The 18,327-nt window shown below is 42.7% G+C and overlaps 1 long non-coding RNA gene across 1 annotated transcript in view; it reads left to right on the top strand.

Annotated features, from left to right (window-relative positions):
* The first annotated feature begins 4,349 nt into the window (after window positions 1-4,349).
* Window positions 4,350-18,327, top strand: part of LOC147029326 (uncharacterized) — a 225,352-nt gene continuing 211,374 nt past the window's right edge. Inside the window, exon 1 of the long non-coding RNA XR_015055704.1 lies at window positions 4,350-6,097. This is a non-coding gene — a long non-coding RNA (uncharacterized LOC147029326). The remainder of the gene's footprint in view (window positions 6,098-18,327) is intronic.

Below are 18,327 nucleotides of genomic sequence, written 5' to 3'. Positions count from 1 at the left end.
GCTGTTTCTCGACAACCACTGGTCCGATCTAATTGAAACTTGCCAGCTATATTGCTGGGGACCTGTGGATGTGCCTTTTCAAGGTTTGGTATTAATCGGACAGGTGTTTCCCAAGTTATTGCCATTTATTTACCAAAACCAATGACAGCACACGTTGCTGCGGCCATTTATTTACCAAACCAATGACAGGACACGTTGTTGCGGATGCGTGGCTGCGTAGGCTGGTGTGCGGCCGGCCGACGATGACGTCACGGGCCGTGCCGGTTATGATGGGGATTGGCGCCTTAATTACCATGGCGTAGGAGTGGCAATGGTCAAAGGCAGCGAATGTCATGGCAAGCAAAGACAGGGAGGTAAACTTGATTTTAATTTGGATTTTAATTAACTCTGTGTGTGTCAGTATCAGAGCAGTTGTTACTTCAATGCAAGCGATAATTCGTGGAATGCACGTGAACATTCCGTACGGGCACGCACCACTTCCGGATAGTGATGACTTAATGTATTCTAATAATTTCTAGATTTCTTATGCACATTTATAGATAAACACAATACCCCAATCCAGTCATCGTTTACGAGAGCGAAGGAACGACTGTGTGGTTGTTTGAAAGTTTTTTTTTTGCACGTACAGCCACGCACGTACAAGCATGCACGTACGGCCACACACGTACAAGCATGCACGTACGGCCACACACGTATGGGCACGCAAGAGCAAAGGAACGGCCTGTGTAGTTGTCGTTTCTGGTTTGCGGTTTGAAAGTTTTTTTATATTTTTTTATTTTGCATGTACGGCCAAGCACGTACAAGCATGCACATACGGCCACACACGTATGGGCACGCTAGATCAAAGGAACGGCCTGTGTAGTTGTCGTTTCTGGTTTGCGGTTTGAAAGTTTTTTTATATTTTTTTATTTTGCATGTACGGCCAAGCACGTACAAGCATGCACATACGGCCACACACGTATGGGCACGCTAGATCAAAGGAACGGCCTGTGTGGTTGTCGTTTCTGGCTCGCGGTTTGAAAGTTTTTTTTATATTTTTTTATTTTGCACGTACGGCCAAGCACGTACGGGCACGTACTAGTTATGAAAATATGGAGAAGCAAAATTCATAATTTTGTTGAAATAACTTTCAGAACCATTATTTTTATGATCATTAGTATTATTGCTTGACCCTTTTTTGGCCTTTCTATTTTTATAGCCTCCATTATTTAAAAAATTTTTTTCTCAGCAACCACTTATCTGATTGACACAAAATTTTCAGTGTATGAGCAACCCCCCCCCCCCCATGTCATATAGTTCATGTAGTTTGGCAGCCAGCTTGGATTACATGCAAAAAATTGAAACGTATCTCTGAAACCGCTGATCGGAAAAATTTGAAACTTCGCACATCTCAATCTACTCCCAATGGGAATAAAGGATTGCAAGAATGATGTCATCGTTGAAGTGGTAGACCAGCCATAACTGTTTCAATCAAAATTCTTGTTTACCATTGAGATGCAGTGTGTATGTCCAGGCTGTAACGTTTTTACAATTTAACTTTTATCATCAATTTTCAATCACCCTTTATTTTGAGATTGTGTAGAACACAATTGAATAAAATGTGCAATTTTTTTAACCGTCATTTTTGTCAAGTTTAGTTTGAGTACAAAGCAGATGTGGACGGGCTTTGCCTTTTGAGATGCTTTCTAATTAACCTTTCAATACTCTCCATTTTTTATTTCTCTTCCCCTCCCTCTTACTGAAAGACATTATCTCCTGGCTTGAGCACTGCCACCTGTGCCACTTATCGGGGTTGTCGCTTCTTTGGAGAGATCTTTTCCTCTCTCAGTGTTTCTTGCCTTTTTTCAGCCAAAATAGCGTTTACACTTGAGATCTTTATATATTAGGTCTGTGAAAGTACCTCAATGATAACAGTCTTTCCCCCTTACATGTTAAGTCTCTGGATCGATTTTCATTTGAAATTATCGGGCTATATATTTCCATCAAGGCAATGCCCAGACAAGTGTGTGACATTTCAGAAACATTTGTGTGTTGTAAATTGTAATTGACTTCCCTTGACCTTCCTGTCTGTGTTCCCTTGTTAACGATATCCATGAAATCATTACAAGAAGTGTTTTAAAAGTTAATTCTTCTCATCACATTATTGTAATTGTGGGATTCCCATTGCTGCAGGGTTTGAATAGTGTTATTCCTCAATCTAAAATGCATTTCTTCAGAGATGAGCTTGAATATAGCAGAACACTTGTAGATCAGAGAATACAAAGTCCCAGCAACATGGAGTGAATATGATGTAATTTCCAAACCATAATTGGAGAGCGTAGCGATCAGCATACTGAGATGCAACATTCCATCGTATGCTTCTATGGCGTCACCTAATTGGTGCAATAGACCCAAACAATAGTATGGCTATCTTCAAGGTAATCGCACGCAATAGTATGGCAACATTCCTTCGGCGACCCAGAAGGACGAAGGTGTGACCTTGCTTGCAGATACGACATCCTGCAAATTGTGTTTGTGGTTGAAAACGTGTGTGCTTCCACTGCATTGACTATCTTTTTGTTTCATGGTTGCAGTTTGTGCTGGGTTAAAAATGCGATCGCCCTTGGAAGTCTGTGTTGCTTTCTTATCATTGCAACAACATTGTTGATTGTCAAACTTCAGACTACTGAGATGGTTGATCCTCAAACATCTTGGTCCTACATTGAAAACCAAGCTTTCAGAAGCTTTCTGTTTTGTTTGAAAATAAGGAATTCCCTCAGAACAGTGCACTCTTTCAGTTCATATTGTTACGGATATGGTTGGGCGGAGCCGGGGGGGGGGGGGGTAAAATGGGGAAAGATTAGAATAATTATTTCATAGCACATGTTGGCATAAGTTTGGTGTAATGGCTAATTGAGGACCTCCATCCATTGTCACGAGAGCAAAAGCACAGTATGTCCCAGGTAGAGTGATCTAATCTGAATCCTAATTCATGATCTGAGATCAGGTCATTGGAGAAAAGGAATGATTTCATATTAACTCTAATAATGGATTCCATGACCTTGCTGATTTTTGAAAATAGGCTGATAAGTCTGTTGTTAAGAGGAGCAGTTTTTGTACCTTTTTTCTGTTATGTTGTGATCTTGGTGGACTTCCAAGCAAATGGAAAATGACCTAGGGTAAATGACAGAGTGAAAAGGGCAGAGAGAGGATGTGCAAGAGCACAATAATTGGTTTTTAGGACATGTGTGCTGATGCTGTCCGGTCCAGTTTTCAGAATCATAGTCACGTGTTATAATAACAATAAAATAATATTAATAAAGGTTTATTTCATTTGAACTTCCATTGTAGCCAAAGGTCGAATTGAGGTAAGTTTTACAATTGATAATTTAAACAAATAAAATGTGATAATACAATAAAATGGACATCAAAGCAGAATAAAAATAACATCAAGAAAAACAAATTTTATAATAATTTAACAATTCACATCAAAGTTCAAAGATTAAAAATCACTGCAGTTTATTCATTGTGCAGATAAGGAATGCCATTGGGCTGTTCATGAATTGTGTGGTTTTATATTTTAACTCTGTTAGTTGTTTTGAGTTAACTCTGTTAGTTAACAGCCCTTTTCTGAACGACTTCAACAGCATTGCACTGCTGCTTTATCATTCCGTTTGACCAAACAGGAGTTCTATATTCTAATATGGGGCAAACAAAAGATCTGAAAATGGTTACGAGATCGTTACTTGGGAGGGAATGGTATTTTAACTTCCAAATCATGTGTAAACAACTGTTAGCTGTTTTAACAATAGAACTGATATGTACATCCCATTTCAAATCTGCATGGATGAAGATACCCAAACAGTTTAATGATATTTCAATTTTGGATTACATCATTCAGTAACAGGTTATAGAAGGGGGGTGGTTTGTTTAGAGCGAAACAGATGTCAACAATCGCACACTTCTTGGGGTTGAGAGACATTCTGGTGTCTACAGACCAGTTATGAAGCTGTTCAAGAACATCTGGCATCCAAGATTCAGTGTGAAGACTACGCTTTTCAATAAATGTAAGGTCGTCAACATATTTGAGGCAGTCAATACCAGTGGCAATTTTATTGTGGCCAGCATCGTTGATCAATGCAAGAAATACAAGAAGTCCCAACTTTGTTCCCAGGGGAACTTCAGCATCAATGTGTGTCCAATCAGAGACCTTGTCAGCGTACTTAACACACTGTTCACGATTTGTAATAAAGTCACTTATCCAAGAAACAAGAGATGAATCAACTCCTATTTGTAGGAGTTTTGAAGTAGCGATCGTGTGATCAATGTGGTCGACAGCTTTAGAAAAATCTGTCGGCATCATCGCCAAAATTGATCCTGGTGTTTGTGCATGCTCATGAAGTGTGTGCAGAATATCAATCAGACATTGTGAAGTTGAAACACCTTGAATACTTCCAAACTGTTTGTGGTCAAGGTTATGCTTCATCGTTTCCATCGTTCACTGTGCTATGAAGTGTTGTGCAATTTTTGAGAAGTGGGCAGTTACAGAAACTGGGCACAAGTTGTTGATGGTGGCAGGCAACGATTTTGAAAAAGGAACGACACATACCCTTTTCCACTGGACTGGAACTGTCTGTTGCTTGTATGATGCATTAATTATGCCTGTCAGTGGTTCGGCTAGTTCGTAAGAGAACTGGCAGATAAGTCTGGCAGAGATGTTGTCAGGACCACTTGCTTTGCGGGATTCAATTCTTCCAAGTTCTCGACAGACCTCCCTTGGCTGAACTTGACGGATCGGGAGAGATGCTAAATACACTGGGAGTAAGGAAGGGTTCAGCAGCTGTAAATCTCCTCAATTGGATGCAAAGTAAGAACATATTGCATCACCAATGGCTTGTTGATTTGATTGCTCGATATTCTCAACTGCAATGTTGCGATGTGAGTTACTGCTCCCAGCAGTGATTGCACGAATCTCGTGACACCATGCTGCTGGGTTTGAACGTTTCAAACGTTTTACCTTGAAAGGAGGATAGTAATTTTGCTTTGCTGCCTTCATTTCGTCGATGACCTTATTGTGATAATATCTCCATCGTGGACATTTTCCACTGAGGTGAAAACCATGCTGATGAGTTTATACAAGGGTCTTTATGAACGGTGTTGTCCATGCTCTATCTTGCTGATGTTGGTGAACACTTTGTTGTGGGAAGTAGATGTGGATCGCCTGATGGAGCGTTTGATAAAACATGTTGCACTTGTTATTCCCGTTCTCGGTAGACAAGACCTCAGACCAGTCGTAATTGCTCAACCATGCTCCAAACTCCCATGTGTCACTCTTTCATCGGTCTTACAACTCGTTTGTGAAGAACAAACGGAAGGGATGATCACAGTCTGACAATGACACACTGATGACCACTGAGTCCCAATGGTGAAATAATCTCAACCGGATTATAATGTTCGGCAAGAGTCATTACAATCTTGTCCAGAGTAGTATCGTTGCGAGTGGGCTCGTTGACTATCTGCACCATTGAGTCTGAAAGTAAAGTGAAAGGTTCAAGTCGATTGAAGTCGCCAAGAATGGTGTTTCCAGTTTCCAGCTGCAGAGTAAGGATCTGATCTATCGTCGAGCGAAGGTGATCTAACGGCTCGCTTGCTAGTGGACTCTCTGGAGGGTAATAGACAGTGGCGATGACTATGCTCACTATCGTTTGTGGCAGACGAGGTCAGACCCTCACACAAATCACTTCGAGATTTTCAGGGACTGAAACATTAAGAGGTATGACATGAAGGGAAATGAACCTCGACCAGATGGAGGCATTTACTTTGCTCAGCACTGTACATTATCATACCACGTGTTTACTGCATTTCAGCACAGCCAAGGCGTTCCATCTGCAATGGTGATCATCCTCCTCGCGAGATCTGCGAAAGCTCGAGAGCATCCTCTCCAGGCTGGCAGGAGAACAAGCAGGAGGGCAGCTCGCCATGGAACAGCTCGCCACAGGTCCACTCGTCATGGAGCCAGGCAAAGAGAGATGCGCTATCGCTCAATGTGCAGCGGCCTTCACACTGCTGCCACTCAGCATGCCGTGGCCTTTACTTCACTTCACTCCAATGACACTGGGTAAGATTGTTACATCATTGCCTTATCGTGTTTTTCATTTTGAGCTGAGGAAGGTTGCAATATGGACAGTCAGATTGCGGGGAGGTAGCTCCAGTTCTTCTGCAGCAGAACACGACAAATTTTCAAGTGTGTTGAAGGGTGGCAGCAGCTTTACAGGGCCCCCTGTCGGATATACGTATTATCTGACATTGCCCACCAGAAATTTCTCCACCTTCTCATATGCAAGAGACAGAGTCCAGGAGCAGTTGGGTGTGGCTGCCTTGGATAGGTACCTAGAGCGAGGGGTTGGGGGACACAAGATTTGGAAGCAAACACAGAATTGAGGCATTCAGCCTTTTCTCGAGCGGAGTCAGCTGTGAGGGGAGAGAGAATTTCAAGAGAGGGAAGGGATGGAAGGGGAGCATACACCAGAGACAGATTAACGAGGTGCCACCAGGTTTTAGAGGGGGGAAGATAAGTTTGAAAGTTCAATCTCAAGGTTGGACCACAAACATTTGCAGTCCTCTTTTACTTTATTACATATTTTACATCATATTACACGAGCCTTAAGTGCCCAGTGGATCCGTTTGTACTCCATCATTGCCATTGCAGAGAATAATGTTATGCCACATGTTCTGTGGGACATTTTCCATTTGTAGACGTTTGTGAACCCAGACACTGACAACAATCTGTTGTCCAATTGTTGTTCAATCCATAGTTACGTTCACTCTATGTAAAATCAGGGAAAAATGAAACGAATTCACACTCTGCACACAAAGCTAATGTCGCAATTTTTACAAGGGGTGACAAGACATTGTGGCCACCCTGAACAAACAACAAATAAGAAAACTAATAAAAAAAAATCGTGACATTTTGAAACGAAATCGACAGTGACAACTTAAAACAAGATTTTCAGTCATTCATATTCTTCGGACTCACTATCAGCCATGATCTTTCTTGGGAAAACCACATTTTTAAAGACTTGGCGTCCACCGTCGTACAATGTCCTTCCTTGGCACACCTGCACTTCTTCTATCCACCGAAAAGGACTTCATCCGCAGCTTGATGGAGTCCTACTCTCCCCTCTGGGCTGGTTTGCCTGGCTCACATGTTGCTCAGCTTGACGCTGTGGAAACCGAGGCTTTCCAGATCATTGGAATCTCCCACATTGAAGCTGAGTCTATAGGCCGATCACTTCGCCATTGCAGACATATACACAAGGAAGACAAGAAAATTAGACATAGGTGGAGGACATTCAGCCCATCATGCCTGCGTCACATCAACACTGCACCAAATTATCAATACAAGATCAAAATAATAAAAATGCTAAATGCTTTTTTTTAAAGTGTTTTTTGGGGGTTTTTTTGTAGTTTTTCAATGTTTTTTATTTTTGGATGTTTTTTCTCTCCAGGGTAGGGTGGCAAGGGCGTAGACAGTCTTGGGTAAAAAATACTGTACATGACATGAACCATCCAACACCCCTTAACGAGACCCCCACAAAAAACACTCCGTACACATGCACATTGCACACAATCACCCATCAATGCTCAAGATACCTAAAGGTTCTGCCATTGGCAATTCTCCTGACTGTTCTTGTGTAGAAGTTGAAGCAAAATATCTGTTTAATAAGCCTCAACATAGCAAAAGGTCAACACAGGCCAAAGGTCAACAACTCAGGTGGAATTTCTAAAGTCCTCAATTTTCATCCCATAAACTTCAAATTTGAAGAGGGTTTTCATATCGGGTCACTGAATTTAACCACCAATTATTTTTGAGGTCAACATCATCCAAAAGGACAACATAGGCCGAATTTCTAAAATTGTAAATTTCCATCTGATTGACTTGAAATTTTAAGAGGAGTTGCATATTTGTTCATTAAATTCAACCACCAATTATTTTTGAGGTCAAATTTGTTTTATGGGTTCTGCAAGTATCGTGCTCTGCACAACGCCTTCTTGTTTGTTTGTCTGTTTGTGTACAAGATATCTCAAAAAGTTGTAGACGGATCCGGATGAAACTTGGTGAACATGTTGAGTGTGTGACATGGAAGCGTTTATTCAATTTTGGTGAAGATCTAAATCCGGATCCAGATCTGATAATTTTGTAAAGTGATTCTTCACCATTGATCGGGTCATAAACGATATCATACTGTATAGCATGATATTTCAAAAATGTCGTGGGCCCGATATGTTCTCGTGGATCAGGCATTATGTGGCGGAGGTATGCGCTCTACAAAGTGCCCTACATTTTGATCCAGTTCAGATCCAGTTGGATATCGAAAGAATACCAAGAGTTGAATGGATAGGACTACCTTTATTGGTGTTTATATTTGTTGTCAATGAGTAGAGTACCCACCTAACGGGCGATCTTGTTCTCAGCATGCAGTGCATTCTTCTGATGCATACTGTTATTTGGGCGGTGTATAGGCAAAAAACAAACAAACAACAAACCTGGGTTACGTGCATGAAGCAAAAACATACCTACTGTTTATAATTCAAAACATCTCACTCTACTGGAAAACGTGGGGACAGGAATACTGCATTGTAAATGGTGGAGACTTGTAATACCCTCCCCCACCTGGAGGTGGTGCTACACGATACACATTTACATGGAAAATTTGCATCTGCCCCCCCCCTTTCCCACCAAGACCACCGGCAAAGATAAAATACCCCAATACACTAATTGGGGTCATGCTGATCCGATGTAGCAAGTCTGGATGTAATCGGCCCAGAACTGTCGGAGGAGTAGCGTGACAAACACACACAAACACCGGTCAGTAAATCATAATAAGGATTATCATGTTAATTTCATATTCATGAACTTAGCAAGAAAGTTGCTAAAGGTATTTGAATAAAAATTTCAAGACTGAAATGTTTTCTCCCCCAAAATGTACCCCGATTGTTATTCTGTTTCCTTGTACTTCCTTATTTATCGTCTTGTACTCTTGGGTGGGGAAACACAATTTTCAGTCAAATCTTTATCAATAATTCCTTTCACAGAAAAAGCTTACTTGACTAATATGTAGGATGTCACCTGGATCTCACAGATCAATTATTTTATGACTTAAATTGCTGAAATTGCATGATCTCACACTTCATCAACAAGGTATTTTTTATGTATAAATGTATGAACAGACAACACCCTTCTTATTTATGTAACTTGTTAATTTTTAGTCATGTCATTCTCCGGTATGCTACCAGATCAATGTCCCGTATTCATCTCCCGAAGTATAGAACTGTATCTTTCCAGCACAACATCCCCTTCTTTATGCCTGATGTTGGCTTAATGGTTCGGGTGGTGGTCTTGGGATCATAAGATCCTGAGTTCAAACCCCACTTATCTGTTGAATTAACACCAGGTGAGGTTGACTCTGCCTGTCATCCTTCTGAGGACGGCAAAATGAGTGCCAGCTTGCTGGAATCCTGTGTCGGAGTGGCGACCCGTCCAAGATTGTGTCCAATAGCCAAGGAGACTGCTTAGGCAGCACCAACACTCTGCACAGAGTATGGTCCTGATGGATCCCTTTCTCTCCTCTCAAACTTTGAATGACATGACAAATCTCTTGAAATATTCCCCCTTGTCGAAAAGTTTCATCAACATGTTGAAGAAATGTTTGATCTTGTGTTACAATTCATAACCTAATGCACGGCTGCTCCGATTCGAAACCATTCTTTTTGCGATTCCTCAAATCCCAATTGATTTTGTACAAATACCTGACTTTATAGGATGGTTCTATTGCCTGTGTTGCATAATCAGTCCTTGCATTGTCATGTGCAATTTTATGTCTTTGTTACGGTGTGCCCAACACAAGCAATCCGCTTTCTTTCACAAGCGAACTCTTGCCGCATGCAGCCTTCTGTTGCTGCTTTCATGCATTGAATTGTATTGAATTTGAAGAAGGAAACAAATGTTTTTGAAAAATAAGTTAATTGACTTAAATCCATTCACTGGGTTAAGATGTGACCATATATTGCAGCAAAATTTACGATGAATCCAGCTCCTATGTTACCATACACTAATTCCTTGAGTTAGCATGTTTTCTTCTGTGATCGTCGTTTCAAAATTGCCTTTTTTGGCTTCTGTTTTGTCCAAACATTGAGCTTCGCAAAGCGAGTTTCGTGTGAACTTCAAACGGAACATAATGTAGTCATGTCGGACAATATGAATGGCAGAAACGTGTACCGCGGCGTAAATTGTTGCGCCAAATCAAATTTCATCGGCAGAGACGGAAGTTGTGGCACAGATGTGGAAGAAGATGAATTACTGAGCGAAAACAAAAAACAACAAATGGCAACAAAAGGCGCTTCCAGCATTAGGGAAATGTCAGGGAAAGTGCACGGCGAGATGATGAATAAAAGCTATAAAACGGTTGACATTCGTGAAGAAGCATTTGATTTTTTAATTGGAAGTTTAGCAAATGCTTGACTTTGCAAAGTTGAATGGCTTCGAAGTGGAGATGCCACACTATAACATGTTTTCTGGGGAGGGGTGTGCAATTTGTGATGAGCCATATCTAATGGGAAAATGCAGTGTATGAAGATGCCTCCAGGTACATGGCTCGCAGAAAATGTTTGATCTCGGACAGAATGACCTTTCTTTTCAAATTAAATTTGTCTACTCTTTGGCAGTGAGACAAATTCATGGTATTTCCACAACATGCGACTCTCATGATTTTCATGTTACTCGATTTGTCAACTGTAACTGAAAGGTGGCTCCCATTTTCATGTCACCCTCATGGTCTTCATTCGAAGTAGTCCCACAGGAAATTTGTCACCTTTCAAAATACTGGTGAGTGAAGAACTTAGTGTGATGACTTGGCTTGAAACGAAGAAATGATCGACCGTCCTTAATTTAACACTCAGATCATTGTTTGAGAATCGATGTCAAATGAGACTTGACCTGAAGATTCAACTGACTTTGACCTGAGTATTTCTAAATGGAATGTTAAAAATTGGATCACTTCGGAACCATTTGAGATATCTCAACACGTTTCGTTGGCGATACGTTGGGGAAAGTCAGACTGATTCTGCTTGGGAGTGTGCACAATACCGCCACTCTGATTTGCACATCAATACCTCAACACGAGCCCATTACCTGTGGGGGTTAGATGGTGTTTCATATGTTTCTGGTGTGTTTTGAAAAGATGCTTCTGATGCAAAAAGGAACACTTCAGTTCCCCCTTTTTAAATTGTATATTTTTGCATTAATGATATAGTATCTTTTAAAATTGGGACCTTTTTGTTGTTTGTTAATTGTTGCGAAACTTAAATTAATTGTTGATCAATTTCTCGACTTTTCAATTGCTCAAAGGCAAAGCATGAGTCCGGAGTTTTAACCACCGGGTGACCTTTGTCATGGAACTGACAACACATACCATGTCTTCCCAGTTCTTATGATGAAATGTCCAGGTGAAAATGCTACAGTTCGAACTCTAGTAGATGAGAGTAATACTTTCATATACTATAGTTGGTAACAGGTCATACTACAGTTTGCCTGGGGGTCACTTTTTTCTGGACAAGAACAAGGCTCGTATAAGTGTGAGGTGAAGGATAGTATGAAATGTTAGTGGGGAAAGAGTAAGACACCATAAGTAAGGGAATGAACAACCAGCTAAAGAAGAGACAAAGGAGGGGATGAAATACAATTACGTGCAAGTCAGAACGTAAGGTTAATGGTGGTAATAGAGATTGTTAATAAGAATTAGGGATGATGTGAGATGGTGTTCACTGCTTGCTTGAAGCCCTTTTTTATTTTTTGTAAACATTGTCAATGCTCGTGTGAGAGTGAACACACAACGCACAGCAAAGGGGGGCATGAGACGAGGGGCGGGAGTGGGAAGGACAAAACAGTGGGTTAACAGAGACATTAGAAGATCTGTGGAAGGGAGAGGGATGGGATGGGGAACACGGGGTATACAAGATTGACGTTACAGGGACTTTCAGGAAGGAAAGCAGGGAATTTGAAGGAGGTGGGCTTGGCTGGATTTTCGGGGGTAGAAAAGATCGAGGATTTGGATGGGGGATGATAAGAGGTGGTGGTGAACAGCTGTTTTGAAGGCCTGGAGGGAAGAGTGGGAATGAATAGAGTGAGGGAGTTTATTCCAAAGGCGGGGAAAAAGAGGAATGAAAGAGTGAAGGTGAGCAGTAATTCGTGATTTTGGTAGTTTTACCAAAATCACGAAGGAGGGGGTTGTTGGTGGACCTTGAGTGCCCTGCGGAAATGTGGAGGGGACAAATTGCAGAGAGAGCACGGGGGTCCAGGCTGGAGAGGAGATGGTAGAAGACAGAAAGACCACCGACCAGCCTGCGGTGAGAGAGTGAGAGGCCCAAAGACTCAGCCTCATTGCGGGATATGCCAATGATCCGAAATGCCTTGGTTTCCACAGCGTGAAGCCCAGAAAGGTGGGAGGCAGGAGCACCAGCCCAGAGCGCAGAGCAGTACTCCATCAGGCTGTGGACGGAAGCTTTGTAAGTGGTCAGGAGCTCAGGTGAGCTGAGGAAGGACTTTGCACGACGGAGGATTCCCAGTCGGCGATTGGCTTTGGAGGCCAGGTTTGAAATGTGGCTTTCCCAGGAAAGATCATGGCAGATAGTGAGACCCAGAAGCTTGAAAGAAAGGACTTCTTGCAGAGGATTGTTGAGAAAGTGGATGGGGGGGGGGGTTCTAAACGGTCCTTTTGGAGAGACATAGTGCAAGTGTGAGATTTGTCCGGATTGAAAAACATGTTCCACGTGTTGGACCAGTTTGTGATTTTATCCAGATCTGCAGTGAGCAAAGAAGCTGCTGCTTGCCGGTCTAAGGGATGACCGATGGAACGGCAGAGGGTGGAGTCATCAGCAAAGAGATATAGAGGATTTTTCAGAGAGTCGGAGAGATCATTGATGAAAACCAGAAAAAGAACAGGGCCCAGAACACTACCTTGAGGAACTCCAGCCTGGACAGGAAGAGGGGATGAAAGAACTCCATTTAGGGCCACACGTTGACGTCGACAGGAGAGGAAGTCTGCGAGCCATGAGTGGAGATTGCCTTGGATACCATAGGAAGATAGTTTGGTGAGCAGGGCAGGATGCCAGACCGTGTCAAAAGCACGCGATATGTCTGGGGATATGGCTCTGATTTCATGTCTGGCATTGAGGACCTCCATCCATTGTTGGGAGAGCAAAAGCAGCATATCCAGGTTAGAGTGACCTGGTCTGAAACCAAATTGATGATCGAAAATCAACTCGTAGGAGAAGAGGAAGGATTTAATGTCTGAAGCATTGATGGATTCCATAATCTTGCTGATGATTGGGAGAAGGCTGATTGGTCTGTAGTTGCAGGGATCTGTTTTTGCACCTTTTTTGTGCAGGGCATTGATGTTAGCTGATTTCCAAGCAGATGGCAGATGACCTTGAGCAAATGAGAGGGTGAATAGAACAGAGAGAGGGTGAGCAAGAGCAGAAGAGCAGGCTTTGAGGACACGTGGGCTGATGCCATCTGGACCGGTTGCAGAATCTGAGTCGAGGTTTGACAGCAAGCTCTCCACCTTGTTAGCGCTAAAGGACACAGAGTCCAGGGACAGTTGGGTGTGACTGGGTAAGGTGGGTGGAGAAAGCGATGGGTTTTGGACACAAGATTTAGCTGCAAACACCGAGTTTAGGCATTCAGGCTTTTCACTTGCAGTGTCAGCAGTGCGGCTATTTTACGTAAGGGAGGGGATGGAGGGGGAACATACACCACAAACAGATTTGATTAGATGCCACCAGGATTTTGAGGAGGGAGAGAGGTTTGAAAGTTCAGACTTGAGCTTTGAAAGATGTTGTTTTCTGGCTCTCCTGAGGGTAGGTACACACTTGTTCCGTGCTTTATGGAAGGAACTGAGATTACCCTCAGTTGGGTTTGCTTTCCATGAGGAAAAGGCAAGTTGTTTCAGGACAACTGCCTTTCCCCAAGCTTCAGTGAACCAAGGGCGGGAGGAAGGGTAGGACAACTGAAGACGAGAGGGGATAAATCTGTGCATGAGAGAGAGCAAGTTTCTTTGAAAGAATTCCCATGATGAGTTGATATTGGAGAAAGTAGCGATAGGAGACCAGTCCATAAGTTTGATGGCTGCTTGGAGACCCTGCCACTCAGCTTGAGTGAAATGCCAGAATCGATGGTGGTGAGGTGGTTCTCTGATAATAGCCAGAGAGATGTCCACTTTGACAAGGACGTGGTCAGAAGAACCGATTGAAGCGGAGGAAGAGCAGCAGATATTGTCAGGGGAATTTGTCAAAATCAGATCCAGAAGAAATGGAGTACCATTGGTTGAAATCCGGTTTGGGAAGTTGACCGATTGAGTCAGTCCCAATGAGTCACAGAAAGCTTTTGCTGAAGTCCCATGACAGGTGAGAGAGGTACCACACTGAGCTAACTGGCATGATGACAATTGAAGTCACCACATTTGAGAAAGAGAGAGTTTGGATGAGAAGATAGAAGTTGGTGCATGTTTTCGGATAGTTAGGTGAAGATGGAGTCATCGCTGTTAGGTGGACAGTTCAGCACACATATAAACATCAGGTGGGAGTGGAGGGGAATCCGTAGCCAGAGGTATTCCTGGGGGTGTGGGGGAGTGAGGGAAGTGCATGGAGAGTGAGGAATAGAGTCTTCAATGAAGAGAGCAACTCCTCCACCAGGACGAGGCTCAGGTCTGTCATACCGGAGGAGGGAGTAACCAGGGAAAGATACTTGGGAGTCAGACACGTCTTGTGGGAGGAAAGTTTCTGTTCTGCAGATTATGTCTGGTTTGTCAGTGGCAACCTGTATGGAAAGATCTGAAAGGTTTGAGCGAAGGCCCCAGATATTTGAGGTCCACACTCTTAATGAAGAGGGAGGGGAGGAGGCTTTGGGTGCAGGGGGTGGGAGGGGAGGGAAGGGGAGGTCAAGGGATGGGGGGGGGGAGGTAAGGAGGGTTGTTGAAGGAGTGTAGGGGATTTCAGAATAGCTCTGGGAGGAGGCCGGATGAGCAGGAGAAAAGGCTCTGTGGTGCTGGGGGAGAGGGGGGACAAGAGAGCGGGAAGAAGGCAGTTGAGGATTTCATGAGGTGGAGTGAAGAGATGGAGGTGAGAGGGCAGTGGAAGGAGGCAGATTTGTGGATGAGAGGGGGGGGCAACTTTGAGAAGGATGAGTGAGGGGGCTAAATGGTGGGAGAAAGGTGAAAGGGGAGTTTTTGAGAGAGGTGAGCGGGAGGCTTGGAGGGAGAAGAGTGGGATGGTTGCTTTGAGAGTGAGGGGTGAGAGGTGTGAGTTGGCACTAAAATTTGAAGAAAAAAAAAGAATGGTTGATGGAAAGCGAACTTTCATTGCAAACTGCGTTTTTTTTAAGTTTTAGGTCAGAGATGCGATTAAACACAATTGTTGATGGATGCAATGAGGGCGAATTCAGAGAATGGAGCGAAGAAACTCTGTAACAGTTGGATTTTTTAGGCAAGGTGTGAAGGAAAGGTCTAATTGAGAGCAGTATGTTTAAATAGTAGAAGAGTAGTGCATTATGAATGCAGTAAAGATCACTACACGTGTGAAAGAGGAAGATGAAGCATTATAAGAGATCGTTTTTATTATTATTGTTTGAGAGAGTTTTCATCAGATTAGGTCATGGAAGTGTTGTACAAAAAATTGTGAGGTGATTCGTGAAATTGGATCGATAAACGCAGGGGGTCTAAACAGATCACTTGGCTATGGGAGGTGTATAGTCAAAAGTGAAATTATTTGTTTTAAATAAGGATTGCGTAACATTTGGAAAAGGGAAGGTTGAAGTAAAATCGTGGAAGTGTGTGGTGAATTCGGAACGGTAAATGCAGTGTGAAGCTGCTGGGTCAATGAAAGTGAGAGAGAGAGAGAGAGAGAGAGAGAGAGAGAGAGAGAGAGAGAGAGAGAGAGAGAGAGAGAGAGAGAGAGAGAGAGAGAGAGAGAGAGAGAGAGAGAGAGAGAGAGAGGTGGTTACATGTGGTTACACGTGGTTACACGTGTAGAGATCGAAAGGATGAAAGGAAAATTATTATTTTTTGATGTATTTTTGAAGAATAGGAAAGATTCGTGAATGGACGGTTGTAGGAAGAAATCGTGATGGTAATGGCGAGAGAGGGTCAGCTCAGTAGAATAAAGATGGTGCGCTAGCAGAAGGAAGAAGAGGAAGCAGAAAATAATAAGAAGAAGAAAGATCGAGACTCGTGAGTGTGTAAGGAGAAAGGTATTTTTTTTTATATTTTTGGGATTTAAGACAAGAAATAATGTTTAGTTGGGAGGGATGGAGGACGTTGGGAAAGTGGGGAAGATAGAAATTGAAGGTAATGGGGAGAAAATACACAAAAGACGACCGTACACCGAGGGTAGGCCTCGAGGATGACCGTACACCGTACACCGAATGATGGGTAGGCCTCAAGCACTCGGTAAGACGAGGTCGACCAAAACTCACAAAATAGCATGATTTTTGAAACAAAATCGAACTAGGAACACACAGTAACATGCAGGTAAGAAAATAAACAGTTAAAATGGGACAAATAACTACCGGAAACTTAACTTTGGGATCGTCAGCAGATAACCCTGAAAGAGACCTGCCGACGCTCCAAACCCAGAACAGGAAGAACCTTGATTGAAGAGTTGGATAGAATAGCCTCAGGAAGGTGCTTGCTCATATTGGAGAAGCTAGGAACAAACGAGTTGAGGTGTGGAGTCAGCCTGGATTTTGGAAATTTAACCAGGAGCCTGTTGATAGAAGAATGCATACATCCAGCTGGGATCGCTGGGAAGGATCTGTGGGCTAAGACAGTAGAGGAAGCTCGTCCATAGGAATGGGGGTGAAATCAGAGAGCCTACCAACGTTTCTGTGATGTAAGAGCTACAGACCTTGTGCTTGAGCCTCATTGCGGGAGATTCCAATATGTTGAGTCCTTTTGATTCCACAGATTCCAGGAGGGAAATATGTTATTCTGAGGCTCCAGCCCATGGGGGAGAGCAGTTCTCAATTGAGCTACAGACAAAGGTCTTGTAGAATGTGAATACTTCTTATTTTTCAAGGAAAGACTTGGAAGGAAAAAGGATGCTGAGTCTGCAGCTGGCTTAGGAGGTCAGTCTTGCTATATGGTGAGGAAAAGAGAGGTCACAGCTGATGGTGAGGGCTAGAATTTCAAGAGCCTGAACCTCTTCCAGTGGCTGACCATGGAAATATATATCTGTTGGTTCATTTATGATCCTTAAAGAGTTATTTGTACCACAAACTGTATTGGAATCATGTGATTCCCACTCCTGCTTTCCCCTGGGAAAAGGAGAAAGAACTGCGAAGACGGCTTGCGTTTTTAGTTCCGTGATGAAGGCCAACCAATGGTTGAAACGTCCGATCTGAGCCATACATTTGTGTGAGAGAAAAAAAAAAGTTGGTTGCTCTTGTCTTTGTGCAAATCATGACCTCCTCCATTGTTGTTTCAATTTGGTAAACAATAAAGGTTTCTTCTGTTTCTTCAAATAGTCATTAGTTCCCATAACTATATGGCCTGATAAGATCTAAAACTCTTTGCACAGTCAGAGAAGTTTGAGTTGCAATTGGATGAAGTTAAGCAGATTGTGGAAGGAGGCAATACATGTGCATTGAGAATCTTAAGAGCTCAAAACGTCAGCTAAACAAGCCCTTTGGGACTTCAGAACCATGGATCTCTGTTGTAATCACATGCTTTGCAAAACACCAGACCTGCTCCATTGGCAGTTGCACAATCAGCTGACTTATCCAGGTCTTCTGCACCTCTGGTAACAAAGCACAAATCATCGTGATTGGAAACCGTTTGATATCCCCACCTGCACTACATAAGCAAGCAAAGAGACTCCAGTGCTGAAGCATACTCTTGTGAATAGTGGAGGAGATTGGCTATTTTATAGTCAGTATAAAATAGAGATACAGTGTTTTGTGGCAAATCGGACACCATTCAAGATATTTGGCAACAAGTGGCCAGATTGCCAGTTGACAAGGGTCAATGATGGTGTGGAACAGAAAGATCTGAAGAATTATTTCAGCTTCCTGGTTACCCAAATAAATAGCTATCAAGATCATGAGCTGGTGGGAACATTTTAGAGCTTGACAGGCAGCTATTTCATATTACCTGACTCTTCATAATACCCCCTGTTCTCCAGAGTGATGACTGAACAATTCATTGAAAAAGACAACTTTTTAAATTCACCTGAAGTGATGAAAGTCTTACTCTAAGTGCTGTGCTCATCATTTAGAGATATAACTGAGAGCTGCAT

The sequence above is a fragment of the Eptatretus burgeri genome, chromosome 3 (genome assembly GCF_056783735.1).
Source record: "Eptatretus burgeri isolate ZD-2024b chromosome 3, Ebu_testis_v1, whole genome shotgun sequence".
NCBI lineage: Eukaryota > Metazoa > Chordata > Myxini > Myxiniformes > Myxinidae > Eptatretus > Eptatretus burgeri.
The sequence above is the reverse complement of the archived record's forward strand: the minus strand, read 5'-3'. Positions and strand labels throughout refer to the sequence as shown.